Raw genomic sequence first — 8,048 nt, 5'->3', positions numbered from 1 at the left:
CATGGCATGTGAGCAAAGGGTCTCTGGGAGGTGGGAAGCTGCTGGAATAATTCCCAGGGAATAATTTCAGAAACTTGCTTTGCAGTAAGCAGCCATTGAGAATGAGAATTTAGACAAGAATTTCAAAATTTGAGGCTTGTAGGAATATCAAGAATATTTCATTTTCATCATTGAGCACCATCAGAATTTTGGAAAAATGATCTGCCTTTGTACATTTCATTGCTTATGAGCACCTTCAAACACTGAACCGCTGCCTTAGTCAAAAACTGACATTAAAACCAGATAGATGCTGTCTGAAGCCTTTAAATTGTTGAATAATGGACATTTCAGTAGATGAATGGTTTCATTTCCGTCCTTGGTGGCCACATCTGGGTGTATAAGTACAAAGACTGAGGTGGAGTCATTGTGGAGAAGCATTAGAACTCTTCCTGCTGCTTCTGTGTTATTGCCATCTTAGAGAACACAGGTCTTCTGTCTTATTCTGACACAGGAAAAATAAAGGAAAAACATTTGCAATATCTCAGGAGATCACTTGTCACTTTAAATTCTCACATGATTCTTTTCTGCTGTCAATGTACTTACAGCTATCCCCGAGGAAGAATTAAGGGCTGAAACTCCAATAGCTCTTCAAATAATACTCAACAAGCCTCAAATAACATGGGGACAGAAAAGGAACAAGGGCAAACCACCCTACTGCTACAGAGCTGGTGAAAGTTCAAAATATCCTAAAATCACAAAATGCTAAAAAATTGAGTTGTTTTTGTTCTGATTTGGTAAGAAAACCTTTTTTAAAGGGAAAAATAAGACCAAAATATGGAAAGCATCTTCTGCAAAAATCTTTTATCCAAAAATAGTGTTTCAAATCTGATTGGAGTTGTTTGCATTCTCTGTTTATCACGTTGGCCTCATTATATTTTTACCACTACGTCAATAACTGAGTATGACATGGAATATTTTGAAGGCACCTTAAGAATTTCGCATGAAATAGAAAGTCAAATAGTCCACAATGCTCATGGGATCATAGAATCACAGAATGGCTTGGTTTGGAAGATCAATTACAGGTCAAAGATCATTCTCTCCTCCTGCAGGCAGGGTTGCCAAGCACGAGATCATGCTCTACTCTGTTTGCACAGGGCCCCATCCAACACGGCCTTGAACAACTCCTTTTCAGAAGCGATGATGGCAGCTTGGTGCTTTGACCACCTGCTTCCTGGATACCTACTGGAGGCATTTTTTCATACTTTCAAATGATTTGAAAATCACTATTTCGAACAGCAAGTAAACACAAATAAAATATGGTAAGCAATCTTTGTGCACTTATACTTGGGGTGTTGGTCCTCACCTCCTGTTACCACACATTTAAATATCCTGCCTGACCATGTCGAAAAACTGAGCTTTGAAAACTGTCAGCTTCTGCAAGAACTTGTAGTATGTGACTTAGAAAAACTCGATGTAGTAAAACATCCCAGCCTGCTCTTACTGCAATCAGGTGAAGCAGAAAGAACTGCAGGAGCAGTGCTCTGACCTTGAGTTTGGGAGTGGACCCTTTGTAACCCTACCAGCACTGACTCTTGTTAGAAACCTTACATCTCATTAAACTAGCAGAAAACTTGTCGTGAAAATGGGAGTGTCGTAAATGCACTTTTTTGTAGCTCAAACTTGATTCTCGCTTGTTACAAACATGCTTACAACTTTATATACTTAATGTAAATGGAAATGAAACCATCTGTTGAATGGCTTCCCACTACAGAGCAACAGATGCATAAAACGTGCTATAAATGGTGCTGGTGGTTTTGAACCTACTGTGGGAGTCCCAGATTGTTTTCAGTCTTCTCCCACAGTGACTGATTACCCTCTGGATATTACTCAAGTGGCATGTTCCACTTTTTAGCGAGCATGAGGCAAAACTGAGAAAACTGATAAATATTATAAGGATGTAATGCATGAGTTCAGCATCTCCTGGACTTCCCTTCTAATACAGCCCACGGAACCATAAGCAGTGGTTCCTGATAAATGATTTTTCAGCTGAAAGAGTTTGATAATTCACCTTTGGAAATGTGAAATGTAAGCCATAACAAGGCAGGGTTATTTTAACAGCTCTCCTTGCCCATTTCCTTCACACAGAACACGTAATAGATAGGATGGAGAACAGTCAGCCTCTGGTGTATCTCAGTGGAGTCTTAGTTCTCTCATTATCACACACAATTGGCTCTTGAACAAATTTAGTTTAATGACATTTTGTGTTGGGATAGACAAATATTCCTCAAGAGCTCCATAGCAGGATTTCTTTCAACATACATCACTCCCCCAATCCCATCGTCCTTCTTTGTTCCTCACTGAAAGTACTGTTTGCTGTAAAACATTTCACTAGTTGCAGATGTGCAGAAATTCAGATAATATTTCTTACAAAGAAACTCCTAGGGCCTTTTAAATATGTGAATACAAGTAACCGAGTTCTTTGAAAATGATTTTTGGTCTGCTGAGGCTCATAAAAATCACTGAATATTTATAACAACCAGCACAACAAAAGGAAAGAAGAAAGGTGTCAAGTATAAACTAGAAAAACTGCTTTAAGAGGATCATCTCTTTGGGAACGATTTTGAATGTAGTTGTCAAAGGAACTTTGAGGAATTAGGTGCTCAAATTTCATTAAACTTCATAAGGATGTTGTCATCCTCTTGGTCTTTTAAGTAGATCCAAATGATGATCTGAATATAGTTACAGGAAAAGCTCTTCTAGAAATTAATAATTTTTTTGTATCTTTAAAAAATAAAAGATCATTTGATCTCCTCCTCATTGGGAAGATTAATTGCAGTTTTAATTTTTAGATGAAGAGCTTCATAAATCACAGTTGGGCTATGATAGTTGGCCATGATACCTCCTTCCTGCCTGCAAATTGCACTGGAGAATAACCCATAGGATTTTTACATTTATCCAGTGTCTGAAGCCCAGCTGAAATGCTGAGGAAGAGTGCAGAGGCTGTGGCACCTCCAGGGTCCAGGATGAGTTTAAGATTCTTGGCTTTTGAGCAGGGAATGACCCTGTGGGTGACCAGATGGCAAATAAGTAAGTTTAGCCTGGAGAGTTTAGCAAGAACCAATGGATCTGGTGAGAGGCAACTGTGGGTCTCACTGCTATAATCATTTGGGATAAATCACAGCCTGAAAAGATGACACTGGTACAAAATTAGGTTTTGTATAGGAGCATGATTGGCAGGCTGTTTGTTTCTGACCCTGAATTCTCCAAGAGAAGTGAACTGGTTTTTGACTGGAGCTTGTTACTGTGCCGGGCCATCAGCCTGGCTAAATAAATAAATTAATTACATTCAAAATCTGATTTGAGTGAAAGAAAAAACACAGGGAAAAGAGAAGTATGGATCAAAAAATTACATCAGATTAAAATCTTAATGCATTGATGTTTTTATTTCATTTGGGAATTACTACATCCTTAAAAATGTATTTGGTTTAATATCAATGTAGTGCTATTTAACAGAAAAGAAAAGCCATGCTTTTCAGTTGGAAAACTTTAGAACTTTTTTTTTCAGTTTTGGCATTTCTATTTGAGGGTTTTTTTTAGCCAAACTGGGTCAATGACTTTTGCTCACATATCTGTGAATGGTTTCGGTTGATGTAGATGATGGGTTGTTTTCTTTGACTTGGTGTAGTGCTGAGTAGCAAAACTTGCACAAGGTGGTCTTCATCTGATGAGTTAAGAAATTAGGCATTAGTTCACTGGTTTTGCCTCTCAGATTCCCACAGGTAATATCAAGCATCAGATCCTGCAATAATGGTTGGCATCTCCAAGAGGCTGGGTGGGCAGTGCTGTAGAGACACTCTTTATTTGGGCTGACCAGCTGAGATGCAGCAGTAGGAGATGCAATATATCCCTCTCCACAGCTCAGCTGACTTCTTTTGCTTGTTCTCATTGTTTTGTGACACGTGACATGATACCAAGCATTTGTCCCAAAGCTCAGTACTTTGTGAATACACCGTCTTCAGCTTCCTTATAATCTTCCATGCAAGATCATTAAAAAGACCAATCCCTATCTTCTACAAAACCAAACAACCCAAAGGAACTGTATTCATATAAATATTAATCAACATTATTATACGTTCCCATATTACATTTGGTGATGCTATTATTGTTAATGCTCAGACACTTGGTACTCATGTGTCTTTGAAGAACTGCTCAATGGAGGTGTTACCAGCAGCATGACTTCAAGGTGAGCGATTTCTGTTGACATTATTTGCATAAATATTTATAAGTATAAGCATTACAGATTTTATATGCATATTGCAAAAACCTCTAGGCAGTTAATGTACTGTGATACACATACACATATATATGCATAAAATATTTATGTATAGGTGATGAATGAATAGTTGCATTAATCTTCTATTTTGGATTTGCAGGAGGCTCATATGTGAGTTCCTAACTAATGTGTTGATTAGTGAGCTCTCGTACTAGGATTTAAATGCTTTCACTCATCATATATCTAAAGGCACTGAACCCTTTCACATTAAAGCCAGGGCAGTTTTGAAAATTAATTTAGTGGAAGTTTTTCACTTCAGATTAAGATATTTAATATCCAAAAAGTGCAACCTTAAGAAAACTGCTCGTTGAAGTAGAAAGGGATCAATCTCCTATTTGCCCTTCTGTAGATTTGTCCTGCATAATAGGCTTTACACTTTTCAGAAATTTCAAATTCTTTTTTTATCATCCTCTCCTCTTTATCCCTGTCACTGAATTCATTGTTCTTTTTCCTGACATATCTACTGTGTTGAGTCCTATTATGATTAACTTCAAATCACACTAATCAAAAATATTACGTCCTCCTTAGATCCTTATCTTAGCTTTGTGAGTATCTCAGTTCCTCATGTTCTCATCAATAAACATAAATTTCCTTTGATCCATCAGCCAGAAGAGACTCCGAGCCTTTGTTTCATCTCATATTTTGGCATTTGGGGCTGCCCTGCTCTGGACAGAAAGGAGGAAAACTGGTTGTCATTTCACTTGAGCTCTTGTCCTAACACTACAGGAGAAAACTTCTATAGGAAAAGCTTTTCTGCATCCCTCGCTGTTGGTAAATCAAAGTATAATGTAGCTAATAGGAAAGTTTCATTTACATCAAATTACTTCCTTGAAATCCCTTAGGAACTACCATTACTGCCCACACACTCATAACTGACTAATGGAACCGTTTATCATGTCCTTTGGTCTGGTGTATAAGCCTGTGATGTGTTAATTCATGCAAGGCCAAATTCTCTGCTTCTTCCGGGATGGTTTCATCTACTAAAGTAGAAATGTCAGCTTCCCAAGACTGCCCTGAAATACACACATAGGCTTCTTCATTAAATAAGCCCCAAAGTTTAAATGAATCTTTTCCAAGATACGCTCTACACGTTGTGGTATATCCATATCTTACACATTCTGTAACATTACACTCTTGTCCAAGAGTAAAGAACCATGTATCCAACGCTGTGACATGACAGGGCAAAGAATCCCACATCCCTGCCAATCTGAAATAAAAACATGCGCAGTGTGAAAATACCAGCAATCAATAATTCCCAAACTGGCTTCCATCAGTGCTACCCAAACGTATTGTACTGCCTGAGGTCAATTTCCTGCTGGAAACCCGGCCTGAAACAAATGACGAAGTGAACAAGTGATGATAATGTGCTCTGAAAGTTAAGCCAGGGGTGATTAAATATCTGCGGGTAATAAACAGATTTATAAGCGTTTAGGAAACAAAGCTCAACACCAAACATAACTCGAGCATGGTGTGTCAGTGCAAGCAAAAGACGTGCATTTGTCAGACTGCTGGCTGGCACAAGATGATGGTTGGATGTGAGGATCTGTCTGCTCAGCTGAGTGCTGTTTTCCGCACTCTTTCAAAAGCCTCCTGTGAGCTGAGTGCTGTGGAAGAGCCATTTAGCCTGCCAGATGATACCTTCATACATTTCATATTGCAGCTCTGCTTTCCTGCCCTCCAAAGTCTTTTTGATGAGTGCTATTTTGAAAGGGATAGCTTAATAGGGAGAGAATTTGGCTCTTCTGAAAGAGAGCTTGCTCTGTCACAAACACTGTGATAGATTTGACTTGGAGAAGCCCCTGGGTGTAGAACTGAAACATGCCTGCTCACATTTTGAGCCATTCACCTGTGTCATATTTTCAGAAAGTAAATGATAATAATTCAGAATGTAAACTTTGATGGCTTCAATTGCTTAGCAACAGATTCGGCAAGCCCAGATTGTTTCAGCCATGAAATTGAAAGAACTACTGGGATCTGGAAACAAATGATGTTGTAATCTGGCTAATTTCACCCTTCTTTCCCTTCCCCTTGATTGCAGAATAACAGATTAGCTAAAATCTAGTACAAGCTGCCACTATAGGCTTAAAAAGCAAAGTGGTTTGTCCCTTAAGGAGGCTGTTGGCAAAAATGTCTCCTTTGGAACACAGAAGTGATAACACAGAGTTTTCAGGAAATAATCTTGGAGACTGGTGTAGCTCTACACAGCAAAAGGTCTGAATCAACAGGTCCTTATTGTTGTCAAACAGATCTCCTGATTAGTGCTAAAACAAAATCTATTCTGTGCTACTAGATAGAGTCAGCTGAAGCCTGAGGATTTTTGCTATAAATATTGACACTCCCCCGCATTTGCTATTCTGACTCATTCTGTTTCCTGTTCCCCTCTTTGGCTTCGGTTTCACGCTAATGTTACACTTCTTACTCACCAAATGGCAGAGTCACTGCTGCCTTCAGCACAACCTGAAAGCCCTGACTTTCCAATCAGAAGATGCAGTCTGACTGATCACCTTCGATTTTGTGTCTGCTTGGGAAATAGGGCTTGGCTGTACGCAGAGCATACTTGGAGGAAAGCTCCCTGCATCCTAACGTGGGGTCTGAAAGTGCCTGGGTTGAGGAATGGGAAGAATCCCATATGGCACAATCTCCCTTTCACTTCTGTTCTTTAAGTGGTTTACCCCCAAAAGAGCCAAAAGCAATTCCAAAAGAAGTCACAAGTGGATAAAACAGTTTTTAAAGGAGAGTGTAGTGGCCCTGCTTGTGGCTGAAGGATGCCAGCTGAAGCCCAAAAAGCATGGCAGGGAACGCTGAACACCGTGTAAAGAGATTAATGGATTTCATGGTGTTTCATGGCTCCTCTCGATCTGAGTTTGGAGATTTGCAAAAGTACTGTCCACTCACTTTTCCAGCCTTAAATTTAAGCCAGCAGGTTTTCAAGGTGCTACAGCTAGATGCTGCTTGTAGTCTGACTGTCCACCTACCACCAATATTGCCCACTGAACTCAGTACCACATCTCCATGTTTCTTGAACACCTCCAGGGCTGGTGACTCCACCACCTCCCTGGGCAGCCTGTGCCAATACCTCACCAACCAGAGACCTTCAGACTGAATTCTAGGAACCTAATTCCCATCCCTTCCTATCTCTAGCCTGGAACCAGCTCACTCCAGCCTGTTTTTCAGAGCATTATTCTGGAAGAAGCATCCTGACCTTCGCTACTGCATTTCTCGCTGCCTACATGTTGATGGCCATGTGCTGTTTAATCGTGCAGACATGCTGGGTGGTGGCATCTGCCCTGTCTTGTCATGTCTATGTGGGTGGGTGGTTGCCCTGCTCTTCTCATTGCTTTCCTTGTTCTTTGCCTACAAATGGGGATGTCAGTCTCCAGAGCTGACAGCCGTGCATCCTCCAGCCTTGTGAAAGTAACTTTTTAAAAGTGACATGGATCGAACAAGTAAAATGTTAATAATTTTCATGTAAATTCCATCTCTACTCTCCTGAGTCTGGAGGTGTCCAAAATTTGAGAAGCAAAAAATAGAAGATTCTAAAAGAAACATCAAGCTATTTGGTAGCTTCACTGTTTAAAAGGCATTTAACTGTGCAGTGTTCTGAGTCTTTAAATACTGTGATTTGGATTTTATATTTGTATCTTTTAAGCTTTGCTCATGATTCATATGTCAATAAGTAGAGCTGCATTTGTTGTCTGAGTACTTTTCCTTTCTGTTCCTCAGAGTAAGTGCTGTT

The sequence above is a fragment of the Lagopus leucura genome, unplaced genomic scaffold (assembly GCF_019238085.1).
Source record: "Lagopus leucura isolate 7727_CA_CO unplaced genomic scaffold, USGS_WTPT01 Super-Scaffold_100027, whole genome shotgun sequence".
Lineage (NCBI taxonomy): Eukaryota > Metazoa > Chordata > Aves > Galliformes > Phasianidae > Lagopus > Lagopus leucura.
The sequence above is the reverse complement of the archived record's forward strand: the minus strand, read 5'-3'. Positions refer to the sequence as shown.